At 35.2% G+C, this 16,718-nt stretch overlaps 1 protein-coding gene across 2 annotated transcripts in view; it reads right to left on the bottom strand.

The window, feature by feature from the left end:
- Window positions 1–16,718, bottom strand: part of FUT9 (fucosyltransferase 9) — a 199,542-nt gene that overhangs the window by 118,764 nt on the left and 64,060 nt on the right. Inside the window, exon 1 of one of the 2 annotated variants that reach the window (XM_043591963.1) lies at window positions 160–259. The exons of the other annotated variant lie outside the window; for it this stretch is intronic. The gene's annotated coding sequence lies outside the window, so the exon portion shown is untranslated. Of the gene's footprint in view, window positions 1–159; window positions 260–16,718 lie in introns of those variants that run through there. 2 annotated transcript variants of the gene reach the window in all.

The raw sequence follows: 16,718 nt of genomic DNA, 5'->3' as shown, positions 1-16,718 counted from the left end.
AACATTCTTTTGTTACATTATAGCTTTTAGTGTTTATTCTGTATGTATGTGGGTGTCTGTGTGTGTGTACACACATGTATGCATGTGGGTGAAGGGTTAACAGAGTTCACAGATGACCTGACAGTGGAACTAATGTATAAATAAGAATTCACCACATACCACAAAAAGAACATGGGTGTTTCAGGCAGAGAACAGTCTCAGCAGAAGCATGGGGTGATAAAAGGCATGGAGTGTCACCTGAAACACAGATCAGTAATAGAATTAAAAAGAGGCTTTATATCTCCTTCTCATCTGAAACAGTTTCTCATGATGTGTTACATAAAAAAAAGAATTCCTTGTTCAAATACCTTCCAGGAAGTGCTGAGTTAAGTGATGAAAAAAGCAGGGCTTCTTTTCTAGAAAGTTTCTCAGAGCTTTTTAAGTATGTGACACACAGCATTTCCAAAGGTTGTTTGACCTTGGGATCTTTCACAGAACAGCATCAATGTGAGGGAACACTGGCTTAAAGTAGAAAGGCATACTGTTTTACAGGCTCATTAGGTTCACCAAAACTTATATACTTGGCTTGCAGTGCAGCAAACCAGGGCTTAGGGGTCATACAGATCTGGGTTTTAATTCTGGCTCTGTGACCATGTAATCATAGTGGGATTTTTAACTCTTCTGTCCTTTAGTTTATTCATTTGTAAACCCTGGAATGCTAATGTGTATCTTCCTCTGAAAGACTGTTACACAGATTAAGATAATGTGTGTTAAGTCCCTGGTACCATCAAATAGGCTTGATCCATGGAAGTCGATGGTACTATGCTTGGTATAGTGGTACCATGATACTGGCTTCTGCCTTGCACTGTAGTATGTTGGCAAAGTCTATTCCCTCCACATGGAAAGTTCTCTGAAAGCAGAGTTTGTTTTCTATTTATCATGTGCCTCACAGTGCATGTTCCATGGCTTACACATACATGATACTCAATAAATGTTTGTTAAATTGAAAGAACCAAAGTGTTGAAAAGAGCTGCCATAATGTTTTTATTTGCTCTCCATTAAACAGCTGCTAAAAGCTGTTAAAAGCTCCAGTGAGTTTGGAAACTCACTTTTTGTGGCTCCTTAACCACTTAATATCTTTCAAGCCCCTTTCACTTTTTCCCTTAGGAAGAGTGATAATTATGTGCTCATAAATAACATAGACGTAAAGAAAAGCAAATTTCAGTGTTAGTTTTTGTTGCAGAGATCTTTTCTGTTATATATCCTAATTTGTAATACAAAACTTATTAACTCTGCTATGCAGTTTCTTAACATACATTTATGTGTTTATTGCCAAGATTGGAATATCCCTCCTACTTTCCTGGAACACGATCCATTCAATCCCCATAGTTCTAGACGTGTTGTCAATCATAGCACCCATTCCCTCTCATCTAGGTGAGACACCCAAACTGCATTTAAATGTATTAGTTACATGGGAAGGATAAATGAGAGCATAGAATAATCCACAGAAAGAAAAATGATCCAAAGGTATTACAACACAATAAGCAAATTTTATGAAAGGAGATCTTTGTCAATTCACTCACCAATTTACTAAATACTTGGTAAACACCTGTAATGCACAAGAATTGTAGGAAGTTCTGGGGATACATTGGTTAGAAAACAAGTGTGGTCTCTGATTTTATGTGAAAGAGGTTAAAAGCTTAACGAGAGGGCAGATATTAATCATACAACCTCATAAATAAATGAGAAATGACTGATCTAGTGCCCCAGATGGAAGGGATTGTATGGAATACTACAAGGATAAAATAGAAGAGTAAAATGTGTCTTCCGAATGAATGAGGAATGGGATAAGAGATGAAATTATGTAAGAAGAGAGGTAAGGCTAGAACATGTCTGAAGGAAGAAACAGCGTGCAAAGACCCTATAGTGGGTTGTAGGGTGACACATTCAAGTGTGTGAAAGAAGCCAGCCAGGCAAGGCTAGAACATACAGACCCAGCACAAGTGTAACATTTGACAACTGTTGAAATGTTGGCAGAAATAAGATCATGTAGAGCTTTAGGATCTATAGTAAAGATTTTGGTATTCATCTTCAGGTGATGAGAAGCCATTGGATTATCATAAGCATGGGATATACTCTCAACATTCATATTTTTATACCTTTGTTTTAAATATATGTAGACAGAAACATGCTATAGTGTTGTTGTTCATTTTTAAATTTCACCTGTGAGGTATCAAATGTAACTTTACTGGCATCTTCAACAATATGTTTCATTATTATTTCCAGGAAGATGTATGCACATCTAGTTCATTCATTTTTTTCCACCATTTAGAACCACATTATAAGAATATTTTGGAGTCTATTAGATGACTGCAGATTTTATTTTGATCTGTTAATTTGGGAAATGTGTTGATCAGTTTTTTACTGTTAAAATATCATTACATTTTTAGGATAAATGTACCTAGCTATAATGTATAATTTTTTTATTGAACTACTGGTTATAATTTGATATCTTATCAAATATCACTTCTGTATTCATATTTATAGTAGTAGACTAAAATTTGCATTTTTTCAAACTGTCTTGATCTGATTTAGGTCCAAGGTTATACTCACCTTATAAAATTAGTACAGAAACTTTATTTCACAAAGTATTTTCTTCCTCAAAAATTCTTAAAGATTTAATGGAACTTGCTTATAAAAGCATCTTATTTTGGTATTGTCCCTCCCTGTACAAACTTTTTATTTGGAAAATTCTCAAATTAATAGAAATATTGAAGCATTGTTATGAAGAACATTTGCACATCCTTCATCTAGATTCATTGATTCACATTTTGCCATATATTTTTAAATTTTTTTTAATGTTTTTATTTATTTTTGACAAAGAGAGAGAGAAAGAGACAAAGAATAAGAGCACGCAAGTGGGAGAGGGGCAGAGAGAGAGGGAGACACAGAATCCGAAGCAGGCTCCAGGCTCTGAGCTGTCAGCCCAGAGCCTGATGCGGGGCTCGAACCCATGAACCGTGAGATCATGACCTGAGCCAAAGTCGGACACTTAACCAACTGAGCCACTCAGGCACCCCTACATTTTGCAATATTTCTTTCCTTTCTCTTTCAATTTTCTCATCTGTTCTCTTCATTCTCTCTCCTGTCTTTCACTCTCTTGCTCCTTAACTACATAAAAGCATATTGGAGATATCATGTCACTTCTCAGCTAAATATTTCAGAATAAATATCTTAAGAAAAAAAAGCATTCCCTAACATGACAATAATGCCATTATCATACCTCAAAAAGGTTATAATAATTGCATGTCATAAGCTATGGCTTATATTCATATATAAAGTTTTTTCAATTGTGTCCAAACTGTATTTAAAACTGATTTTTTTGAGCTAGGATATAATCAATCTTCATGCATTGCTATCAGGTATCATGCCTGTTTAGTCTTCTTTAACCTAGAATTATCCCACTGACTTTTGGGTTCTTTATTTCTTTGCTTTATTTCACAAAATTGAATTTTTTGAAGAGAATATGGTAACTTATTTCATAAAATATCCCAAATTCTGTGTTGAATTTCTCACAGTTAAACTGAGGTTAAACATTAATGGCAAAACATAGATAATGCTCCACACTTCTTGTTGCATCATACCAGAAGTCAAATAATGCTAGGTTGTCTTTAATTGGCAAAGCTATGTCTTGTCACTTGGTTAAAATGATGAGCTCTATATTGTGAATGTACATATCCCCCTGGTTACATCTCTGTACTGGCAAGGTATTAATTTGATACAAGTTATTGGATAGAAAGACATTTGTGCCTCCTGATAATATACTGAAAGCTCAGGTCAGCTTCCCATTTTGCTCTAGGATAAGACCTTGTTTCTGCTATTAAAAACCCGGATCATCATTGTACTTTTGGCCTAAATGCAGGAATATGGACTAGATTAATCTTCTAGACTGAAACAACAGCAGCAAAAAGAAAGAGGAAGATATACATCAAACAACAGTTTAGACATTAGGTATCAGCCAAGAAAAGACAGTGATCCCTGAAAGAGGGGAAGAAAGCAAGTACTATAACTTCCTCCAGATTCCTGCTAGGTGAAAGGTTGCAGGTTGCAGCAAAAGGAGGGGGAACCCAGGCAGAGCATGGTGGTTTTCCAGAGTTAAGGAGACAGTTAGGAGTTCAGGGAGGCCAATTGGTTAGAGTTCTCTGGGAAGATTATGTGAAAGGAAAGAATTCCATAGCAAATATCTGGAAATATGTAGACGACTCTCTCAGTTAACTACTAATCATGAAATGTGTATGAGCAAAGTCTCCATGGTGGGCGGCGGGGGCGGGGGGGAATCACCCAAAAAGAAGAGAGGGAACAATCTCATATATGGCCACAAATAGTTTGTGTTTCACTAGACAGAATGAAAAAAATCTCATAAATCATGGGGCATTGTGAAGATTATTCAAAAAAGCATTAGGGGGCACCTGGGTGGTTTAGTTGGTGAAGTGTCTGATTTCAGTTCAGGTCATGATTTCATGGTTTGTGAGTTCGAAGCCCACATTGGGCTCTGTGCTGACAGCTTGGAGCCTGGAGCCTCCTTCAGATTCTGTGTCCCCCTCTCTCTCTGCCCTCCCCTGCCTGTGCTCTGTCTCTCGCTCTTAAAAATAAACATTGACAAAAACAAAAACAAAACTGGGAACAAAATTAGTCCTTGAATAAAAGCTGTTCTACTCTCATCTAACAAAGAGACATGAAAGCAAACCTCAAAAGGGAAAAGTGAAACAGTTTTCCAGTAACTTAGATGTGCTCCAGAATAAAGCTCAACAATATTTATAGACAAACAAAACATTCAGCATCCAACAAAGTAAAAATTTATAGCACATGACTTCCAATAAAAAATAACAAAGAATGCAAGGAAGCAGGAAAGTAAGATGTCTCATATATTTAAAAAAAGATAAGGAAATAACTGAGCATGTTATAAACATGGAAGATTTTTTTTAAAAGACTCACATCTGACTTCTAGAGATAGAACTCCAGTTTCTGAGATGAAAAAAATGCACTAAATGAAATAAACCACAGATTCGATACTGCAGAAGACAGATGAGTGGAACTGAAGATATAACAATAGCAACTCTTCAGCATAGAATGCAAAGAGAGAAAAATGAATACGCCATCAGAGGCTCTGAGAAACTTTAAGCCATCTAATATACATGCAGTAGGAGTCCCAAAAGGAGGGAAATACAGAAAAATTTTTTGAAGAGATATGAATGAAAATTTTTGAAATGTGATGAAAGCTATAAAATCTAGAGAACCAAGAAGTCCAATGAATTCCAAGTACAAAAAATATGAAGGAAACTGTATCAAGGTACGTTACAATGATAATTCTTAAAAATGAAATGAGAAGGTTTTAAAACAAAGAAATAGACATTATCAAGTATCAAGAATAAAATTAAGGCAGCTCTTCCTGCCCACGGGTCCAGTTCCTGTGCTTTAATAAAATCACCTTTTGGCACCAAAAGTGAAAGAAAAAAAATAAGAATTATAGCAGATTTCTCATCTGAAACACGAAAACCCAACAACATTGGAGAAATGCTTTAAAGCACTAAAAACCAGAATCCATTACTTAGAAAAACTATATTTGAAAAATAAAGACAAGACATTTTCTGAGAGATATAAAAGCTAAACCCTCACCATTAACATAACATCTTTATTGCAAGATACGTTAAAGGAAGTCTTTCAGCAGAAAAAAAAATGATCCCAGATGAAAACTTGAAGCTATACCAAAATATGAAAAATATCAAAATAAATACATAGGTAAATAAAAAATAATTTTCTTTAATTTTAACCTCTATAAAGAATTAAGCAGCAAGCTAAAAAGCAAAAAGCTAAAAAGCCAAGATAAAATAGACAACAAAATACATGCAAATAATCCAAAAGGAGGCAAAACGTCAACTTTAGTTTCTGAGTCTCTAAGAGTGGCATTTTTCTCCACCAAAGAAACCAGGGTTGAATTTTGAAAAAAATTGGTATTACAGGAAGAACAAAAGCTAAGAATTGATCTTCACCCATATGCATAATTGTTTGGCTCCTTTCTGATCACCATGTGTTGAGAAGGCATGTGTCTCTCTGCCAGTTATATGGAAGGCGCAGGTGCTAATCAAAAATTGGCAGGCTGCATGCTCCTGACTTGCAGGAAACCTATACTCTGTGACAACAGGGTCCTGCTGCTACCACGTGCCTTGTAATACCTGAGTGCAGAGAGTTTGTTCTTTTAGTGTGAGGGCCAGAAAAGGGAGGCCAACTAGAGGGAAGGATTAACTGAGAAAATGCAAGGGTTCTGACTAGATCAATATTTCTTAGTTTGGATTAAAGGTTAGAAACAAAGTCAAGTACTCTGTGGTCAGACTGAGCTTTTCGTTAGAAAAGATAAATTGGGTTCTGAGTTTATGCTAACTCCAAAATCAAAGTTCAAATGGATTATATTTCCTAATTATGAAAGGCAAAACCAAGTAGCCAATGGAAGAAAATATAGGAGTATATCTTTGTGACCTTAAGATGGGGAACTTCTTAAACAAATTACATATAGTACAACCAAAGGTAATAAACTAATAAATTGATTGTCTGTATCAGAAAAAACAAATAACTAATTGATTGTCTATATCAAAATTAGGGATTTCTGCTTAAAGACAAATTTAATAGGTGACAACTGAGGAAAAAGAATTCCTAAGTCTAAATCTGACACCCAATGCATGTTTATAATGGAAAAAAAATAAAAGCTGTGAATCCATATTAACAGAAGGGAAGGTAATGAATATGTGGAGATAAATAAAAATGAAAGGAACACTGAACATGTCAAATCACAAGATTAGAAATTTGAAAATACTAAGTATTGGTGTATAAAAGGCATCTTTTGTCTTCTCTGGAGAAGAAGCCATATTAAGTGTATGCATACAACCTAAGATTCAGAAGATTACATACCCTGGGTTGCCTAAGTTCTGCTTCATGCTGCATTTAATAATTTTTAATAATGCCTTCTTACACTCTCAAAGTTAATTCAGTACAAACAGTAAGTTATAGGATTGCCCTAGTAATGGCCAAGCTATTCAACACTTAAGTTTCTCAGGGAAACTCATACAGGTCTACAAGAGGATATGTATGAATATCAACCATCACTGTGCTGTTCATAATAGCTGGAAACTGAAGGCAACCTGGATGTCCATCTCTAGGGGAATGACTAAAAAACACTTAAAGACTGAAAGCCATGAAATTCTATCAAACAATTAGAAACACTACACTAAATATATATTGTGAAGGTAGAATATATTTATAGCTGTACTGGAAAACTATTTCAGGAGCATCAGGGTGTCTGGTTTTACTCTTGGTCAAGATAGGGTAATGGGATTTATGATGTATTGGAGACCTTCAGGATCAGTTTCTTCACTGATGGTTGCAACTAGTCTACTGGGGTTTGATATGCCTGGTTTGTGTATGTCCAAATCAGAATTACCCTTAATTGTTCATGGCAATATAGGCTTTTCTTAGCATATTCCTCAAAACTACCCATTACCCAGTTCAAAAGCCACTTCCATATTTTAATACATTTGTTACAGCAGCACCACATTTCTGGTACCAACTTCTGTCTTATTCAGTTTGGGCTGCTATAATAGAAAACCATAGACTGGATGTGCTTATGAACAACAGAAATTTATTTCTCACGATTCTGGGGGCTGAAAGTCTGAGATCAAGGTGCAGGTAGATTTGGTGTTTGGTGAGAGTTGCTCCTCTGGTTCACAAACAACAATAACAACAAAAACAACAACAACAAACAAAACAATTAATCATCAAAGGGACATAAAGTGGCTTCCCTGGGATCTTCTATTTCAAGCTTTCCAGATAATGTGCCATGCACATGGGATGTCTCTGGGACCTCCAGTGCTTTCGTGCATTCTCTTTCTGTGATTGTCTTGTAAATATTGCATTTAAATGAAAGTCTTAGATGAATGTGCTCTGTGGAGTCTGATGAGTCTTTTCAAATAGCCAAACAAAGGAAATCTTTGCATACATTCCACTACCTGGGTAGATCTTTTTAGTAAAAAAGGAACTGAACAAAATATTATACTATACATCATAATATATCATATCTTTTTGTAAGTTAATTTAAAAATATGCACACACACAAAACTATGTATTTTGCAGGAACACATATATAACCAGAGATGCACGGCATATATCAAGGATTAGAGTGAGTATCTATGGGGAGTGGGAAGAAACAAATAGGGATCAGTGATCAGAACAATGCAGATACTGAGGACCATAATGTGGTGATAAGTATGAGTAATGTAATCAAAATCTGGGGCTTCTAAGGTAATTTCTATGATTTACAAACCCAAATCCTCTCCACTGAGTGTGTAAGTTTTATGACTTTTCTACTACTAGTCAGCTTAGTCTAATTTCTTTTTTTTAATTTATTTATTAATTTTGAGAGAGAGAGAGGGAAAGAGAGAGAGCAGGAAGGGCCAAGAGAGAGGGAAAGAGAGAGAATCCCAAGCAGGCTCTGTCAGAACAGGGCTCCATGCCGGGCTCCATGAGGGGCTTGAACTCACAAATTGTGAGATCATAACCTGAGCCAAAGTCAAGAGTTGGGTCCTTTAACCAAATGAGCCACTCAGGCACCCCAGCTTAGTCTAATTTCTATGGGATATGTGTTTGTATCTGTTAAGTGTCTAATTTGTTTAAAGTTGAGTATTAGGGCAGTCAGTCCCAAATGTGTGTATAATACAATGAACATTGCATTCTAAAAAATTATTACTCAGCTTAAAATCCAGCTAGGGTCAAGCTTTGATAAATGTATTGATAAACTGTGGGAAGTTTAGATAAGCATTTTTCAACTGGATGATTAGGGGCAAAATTGAAGACTGAAACGCAATACATTTTTTGGTTTTAGTTCTTTATCCAAAAACTCTTTCCTTTTCATCAGAGAGCTAAGTCTATGTTTAAAAAATACATAACACTTCTGAAATATACCAGATGGTCTTTCCAGGAAATTTAGGACTTTTTTTGACAGAATTCTCTGGAAAATCAACCCAAACTTATTTTGGATGTTAAAAGAAAATGGGAAGATATGATCTTCTATATGGTAATTTTTAGTGTTATTAAACACTTTAGTGTCTCATTTAAAACATTTTCAAGGTTGCTATGCATTTTTTATGGAAAAACAATCCCATCATTATAAGTAGAATTAAGAAGCCCAAAGATTCCACCACATATCTATTAAATTGACAAGTAGATCTTGAAAGGTTAGAGCTTAATTTTGGGAGTTATATAATGGCATGTGAGAAGCAATGTTTTCTTAAACTATTATCATCTTTGCTATGCTTATCACATGCTAGACACTCCAGAAATAGTAGCTGAAAGAATGCATGCATGAAAGTAAAAATGTTTAGGCTAAATGAGAGAAAAATTAGTACGCTACCTAACAGATTACTTAAAATACTTGAAAAGTTATCTTGTCAAAAGAAGTCAAATTTTTTTTTTGAAGATCTGGTGGTCAGGGCTCAAATCAATGATGGTGACTCGAGAGAAATAGAATTTAGCTAAATATAAAGAACTCTGATACAATTAAAGTGGACGTCTGTGGCCATTCCACAAAGATGCAGGAGAGGCACTGGAACCCTGGATGAAAAGCAGACCTAGGTGATCTGTGATCAACACTAGTAGGCTGCCCTATGTTCAAAGGTCTACTCTAAGTGAATGCATCCAGAAAAAAGAAGAGAATAAATAAATGGTCATCAGTTTCTTTTATATTACCTGCTACCTGCTACTCATAAATATGATCTTTGGGGGCGCCTGGGTAACTCAGTCAGTTAAGTGGCCGACTTTTGGTTTCAGTTCAGGTCATGATCTCAGCATTCATGGATTTGAGCCCCGCATCTGGCTCTGTGTCTGACTCTGTGCTGATAGCATGGAGCCTGCTTGGGATTCTCTCTCTCTCTGCCCCTCCCCTCCCTCTCTCTCAATGGGTAAAGTTTAAAAAACAGAAGAAAAAAATTATTTTTTGGTTTGTAATTTTGTGATTTTGGCCTACCCTATGATAATAGCCACGGCAATCTACTTATTTATGAGAAAGGCAAAGCCCTTGTGTGGACTTATGCATTCTGAAATATTAACAATGTATGTGACTCACATCAAGTTCTTCAACAATTTTTAAACTGTCCACTTTATTTTAGACACTGGTGATACAATATTGATCAGAAAAGACAAAGTTTCTCCTCTCAGAGAGCTGTGTTCTGGTGAGAATAGACAGGTAACAAACACATCAAAAAATAAATAGAAAAATTTCAGAATGCGGTAAGTGAGAAGAATGAACAGTAGGGGGACAAAAGTGGAAACATTGAAACCAGTTAAGCAATTTTAGAAGAACTCTTATTTCTAACACTTTGGTAGACTAGATAACCAAAAAAAAAAAAAAAAAAACCACCTAAAAAAACCTCCTCCTTGTTAATGCAACCAAGAACATAAAGTATCTAAAAACAAACAAACAAACAAAAATAAGTAGGTAAGTAAAATATATAGAAGTTCTTTTGCAGAAAATTATAAAACTTCATTAAAAGACATGAAAGAAATCCTAAATAAATGGAGAGGTATACCATGTTTTTGAAAGAGAAGGCTCAGTGTATTTAAAGATGCAATCTTCCCAAAACTGGATTAGAGAGTCAATATAATTTTCTTTAAACTTCAAGTATTTTTAAGAAAATCAAAACCTATTTAAAATGTATATAAAAAAATAAAGGGACTATAGTAGTCAAGACTCTCTAGAAGAAGCATCAGGATAAAAAATCTTGCTATACAAAACATCAAGACATATTATTATGAAGTTAGCTATATAATTAAGGCAGTGTGGTATTTGGGATAGAAATAGCCGATAGAAGAAAATAATCTAAAAATAGATCCACACATGTATAGAGATTTAATTGTTATGTTAACAGTCACTGGGAAAGAACAGGCTAATAAGGAATGGTGTTGCAACCCTGCATATCTGTTCAAAAGGAAAAAGAAAATTAAATCCCTACACATGCCATTCACAAAACTCAAGAGATATTAGATATTTAAATGTGGATGGCAAAACTTTAAAAGTTTTAGAATACTATATAAAAGAATATCCGTAAGACTCAAAGTTTGGAAATGTTCTCTGAAAGAAGCTCAATAAATCAAAATACCAAAGAAAAATGCTGATGTTTGAGCTAATTAAAATAATTTATTATCAGAAGATAGCATAAAAATAGCAAAAGGACATGACCTGAACAGAAAGAAAATATTTATAATTATATTTGACAAAAATATAAATATAAAATTTCTACAAATCAATAATTACAAGGCAATCAACCACAATAGACAATGCTAAAATGATCAAATATGCATTTTAGAGAAGAAGAAACATGAATGGTCATAAATATAAGAAAGATGTTCAACCACATTAGCAATCAGCAAAATGAAAATTGTTAAGTCACAAAGAGATAGCTTCTTACATGCCTTATACTCTTCAGGTGGGCAGAAATAAAAAAAAAATTAGAGTTAATAACGACCTTGGATGACTCAGTGGGTTAAGTGTGCAACTTTGACTGAGGTAATGATCTCATGGTGCCTGAGTTCAAGCCCTGTGTTGGGCTCTGTGCGGACAGCTCAGAGTCTGGAAACTGCTGTGGATTCTGTTATCTCCCTCTATCTCTGCCCCTCCCCCATTTGCCCTCTCTCTGTCTCTCAAAAAATGAGTAAACTTAAAAAAAAAAAACAGTTTTGTTTAATCTATTGCATTTGAATATTTGAAAACCTCAGGACTTAGTTCCTACACTCTCCATACGTACTTTGGAGCAATCCCAACATGTACTCATAACAAATTTATTACAATAATGTAGCAGCATTGTTTTTAATAAAAAACAACAGTAAGACATCAAGAAAAACTTGGACACCATCCAAAACTTTACACAAATTATAATCAATATATGAGTTGTGTGATACTAAAACAATTGCCTAGTGTAAAGCAGTAAAAGTGTATGAACTACAAATATACACAGCAATACAGTCAAATCTCACAAAAAAGATATTGAGAGAAAGCAAATTGCAGAAGTATACCATACTCCTTTATGAAAAGATCAAAAACAAAACTCAACAATGTACTATCTAGAGTGAATATACAGAAAGGAAATTTTTTAAAAAACAAGAAATTATAAGCATATGATTTAGGATGGTGGTTACCTGTGGGACAGAAGACAAATTGATCAGTGAGGGCATTCAAGGTATTCAATTGTTATTGTTCTATTTCTGAAATTGGATGCTAATTGGAAAAATATTTCTTAAACTTTACCTACACAGTTTATGTATTTCTTTTATGAAACATTCCACAGATATTAAAAGAAAATAAAAATAAATGACTGTAGTTTGATTAGGATTTTAGCAATGAGGATGGAGAGAATGAACAGATTTGATGTATATTTTGGTGTTACTGTTGGTAAGACTTTATGATGGGTTGCAGGTACAAAATTAGTGGAAATGTAGTATCAAGAAAGAATCCCAGACTTGGGTCTTGAAAAAACAGTATATATTTCTGCTGGTATTTAAATGAGGAACATGTTTACCATTGAAGTACTATTTCTCATCTGGACATACCATTTTTGAGATGGGTAATAGACATACCCAAGATATTAAGTTGGCTGTTAATTACATGAGTTTTGAGACAAGGATATTTGTTGGGGCTGGTGATACTAAGAAAGACATATGAATGGCATTCATATTAAACAATAGGACTAGATACAATCTTCAGGGAAGAGAGTGGATTTTAAAGGAAGATGATGCATGGCAAAGCTATGGTTCTTCAACTATTCAAGGTTGATTATATGAGATATGTTTATTTTAATAGTCACTAGAACATTTGAATACCTTTTTTGGGGCAATCATAATTTTCTCAGCACAGTGATTTATTTGCAATAATTTATTAGAATAGGCAAAGTATATATATATATATGTGTGTGTGTGTGTGTGTGTGTGTGTGTGTGTGTGTGTGTGTTTAATAAATAAGCAAAGAGATTTTTTTGTTCATTTTTGCTTCACTTCAGCCCAGTTTTCTTTCACTAAATTGCTTTAGGCATGGAAAAATGCACCTGAAAATTTTATTTTATTGATCTCCTCACTACTCTTATGTAAGAGTCTTATGTAAAATGAATCCTAGATTATCGCTGAGTATTAAAGAAGTTATACATAACTACACTTAAATATTTTCTCATAAATAACCATTTTTCAAAAATTATTATGTCATAATTTCTGGCTTTTGTTTTAGAAGTACAATTAAGCTCTATTTGTGAGAACTACTGACAAATAGATCACAGCAACCAGCATAAATAAAATGTAAAATATTTGTTCCATGAATATTTTATTCATCAGGATTTGTTTAAATATGATTCTAAAAACAATTTAAGGGCATAAATACATGCAAATTTGTGTTTCTTTTGATATTTAATAGCCTGGGTTTATTCTAATTCCTAAAGTACATTATTAGCTTTGACAGATACATTGTTGTAAAGCTGAGGGCTTTCTTTTTGGTGAAAATCATAATTGTTTCTACATTTTTTATAGCTGGATCCATTTTTGTTTTCCCACAGTGGCCTTTCATTTTCTCAGCATTCATTAAATTTAGCAACTAGTTTTCCTAAAACATTCAAAGACATCATTGTCATTTCCTTTATGTGGATGGACTTCCACAGGAACTGTTTTTTTTTTCCATAGTGACTTCTTATTTAAAAATTTTTTTAATGTTTTATTTTTATTTTTGAGACAGAGCGCAAGCAGAGGAGGGGCAGAGAGAGATGGAGACACAGAGCTGTCAGCACAGAGCCCAACATGGGGCTTGAACTCATGAACTGTGAGATCATGACCTGAGCCAAAGTCAGATGCTTAACTAACTGAGCCACCCAGGAGCCCCACAGTGACTTCTTATTGTAGGACAGTTCTTAGTCCCTTCACACAGGTTAGGAACTAAAATTCCAGTTCTGGTTATCTTCCTTTTTCTGACTGAAGTCATATTTTTACATTAGAAATGGACTGTTAGCAACATTTGTCTGTATATTAGAAGGCAAACTGATGGTGCCATTATCTGGAAAATCAATAAAGTAATATTCTATTAAAATGGTGGATTGATCTCAGGTACTTGCTTTCTCTTCTTCCATTAGCCTCACCAAAATAACAACAAAGGAATAGAAACTTTTAAATACTCAAAGAGAATGGGAAACAGAGAAGATTATCAGCAGCCAAGAGATTTCAACAATTTCAGGAGAAACCAGAAGACAAATGGAAGAGTAGTAACTGAGTCAACTTCATCGAGGAAGTCTCCATCTAAATGCCTGAACATAGAAGGAATGATGAGAAACTCCTATCTATGGTACCTGGGAAGCTCAGTACTTGAAGGTACAGGATATTCTGCAAATTTGAATTTATTAAAAATAGAGGGTCACTTGAAAGAATGTACATAGATTTAATGTTTTCTAGTCCCGTTCCTCCACTTTTAAAAACAATGTGGCTACCAACAGGGAAAACAAACCAAATGTCTATTTTCAAGAGAAATAAAACCACAATGGCTCTGAACATGGGGACAAAAACTAACAAAACAGTTTAGGAAATGAGGTAAGGATCAGGGTTAAGTAGAGGGATGCAGTTGAGGGGTCTGAAAACATAATGGTGGGACCCTTTGATCCCAGATCTCCAGACACATGGATATAGATTGAAGGGTCTTCTTTTCAGAAGCTGAAAAGTTAAGCACAGGGAATAGAATCTAAATATTGATGTGTTTCAATGAAAAGACCAACTCCTTCAATACTCATCGAACAAATTCTATCTATACACTAAGAACTTCAATATTCTCTGCTCAGCCTTACTTTCAAATATTAATGCATAACTAAGGATCATGGGATATCTGGTTAGCTTCTAATATGAAAGAAAGAGAACAAAGCAAGCATATGGGAAAAGAGATCATGGGAGAAAAATTGTGGTGAATATATCACAGTTATTAAGGAAGATGTATCTACAAAACAAAAACAGAGTATTATCAAGCCAGAGCAGCCAAAGAGCAAGAAAACATTCTTGAAAATATTTCCAAAACTAAAATTCCAATAGAAATTTTGGAAAACAAAGTTGCAGAAATCTCCCAGAATAAAGAGTTAAAATGAAAGAAAAAAAATTAGAATGAGAAAAAATTTAGAGTCAATTCTGAAGGTCCAAGATTGATTCAAAAGCATTCCAGAAATAGAACAAAAAGGAAATAATTGTTTAAACATAACCTTTTTTTAAGTTTATATATTTTGAGAGAAAGAGAGAGCGTGCACATGCGTGCATGCGCACCAGTGGGAGAGGGGCAGAAGGGGAGAGAGAGAATCCCAAGCAGGCTCCATGCTGTCAGCACAGAGCCCAATGTGGGGCATGATCTCATGAGTAGTGAGATCATGACCTGAGCCAAAATCAAGAGCAGGACACTTAAGCAACTGAGCTACCCAGGAGCCCCCAAAAGGAAATATTTTTAAAATTATTTTTAAAAACAACAAGAAAGTAACTAAAGGCATGATTGCAAATGTTTATTGAATCCCTAAGACAATACTATTATAAAGAAATTCACACCGGGACGCCTGGGTGGCTCAGTTGCTTAAGCATCTGATTCTTGATATCATTATTGGTGAGATTGAACCCCTCAGGTCATGATCTCATTATTGGTGGGATTGAGCCCCACATCGGGCTCTGCGCTGGCAGAGCTTCCTCTCTGGGCTTCCTCTCTCTCTGCCCTTTTCCCACTCTCTTTCTCTTTCTCTTTCTCTCTCTCTCAAAATAAATAAACTATAAGAAAAAAAGGAAAAAAAATACATTCATACCAGTATGCATTGTCTTGAAATTTCAGAACTCCAGGGATAAAGAGTAAACAATCAAGACTACAAATGAGGTGTGGAGGAGAACCCATAAAAGGAAACAGAAAAAAGGAACAGCTTCTGAATTCTTAACAATAAACACTGGGTGTCAACAGACACTAAAATATGAGAGGAAATGACTGTCAACAGGGAATTCCACAACCAGTCAAAGTATTAGTTGGGTCTAAAGGGGAAAAAAGGTAGACAACTCTAGAAGAAAAGTTTACAATAAATAAAGTTTGTAATATTAGGAGGTTAGATCAAAGGAACGTGTGTGTGTGTGTGTGTGTGTGTGTGTGTGCGCATATGCAGTTGTCAGAATCCTGATCTCATTTACCATAACACAAAGTCAAAAATTAGCATAAACATTGATTAATTCATTGCAACATAAGAAAATTGACAGTTTAAAAAATGTTTATTTCGGGCGCCTGGGTGTCTCAGTCGGTTATGCGTCCGACTTCAGCTCAGGTCACGATCTCGCGGTCCGTGAGTTCGAGCCCCGCGTCAGGCTCTGGGCTGATGGCTCAGAGCCTGGAGCCTGCTTTGGATTCTGTGTCTCCCTCTCTCTCTGCCCCTCCCCCATTCATGCTCTGTCTCTCTCTGTCCCAAAAATAAATAAACATTAAAAAAAATTAAAAAAAATTGTTTATTTTTGAGAAAGAGATAGAGACAGAATGTGAGCAGGGGAGGGGCAGAGAGAGAGGGACACACAGAATCTGAAGCAGGCTCCAGGATCCAAGCATCAGCACAGAGCCCTATACTGAGCTCGAACCCATAAACCAGAAGATCATGACCTGAGCCGAAGTAGGACACTTA

Source organism: Prionailurus bengalensis, chromosome B2 (assembly GCF_016509475.1).
Source record: "Prionailurus bengalensis isolate Pbe53 chromosome B2, Fcat_Pben_1.1_paternal_pri, whole genome shotgun sequence".
Classification (NCBI taxonomy): Eukaryota; Metazoa; Chordata; class Mammalia; order Carnivora; family Felidae; genus Prionailurus; species Prionailurus bengalensis.
This window is presented reverse-complemented; position numbering and strand designations above follow the sequence as displayed.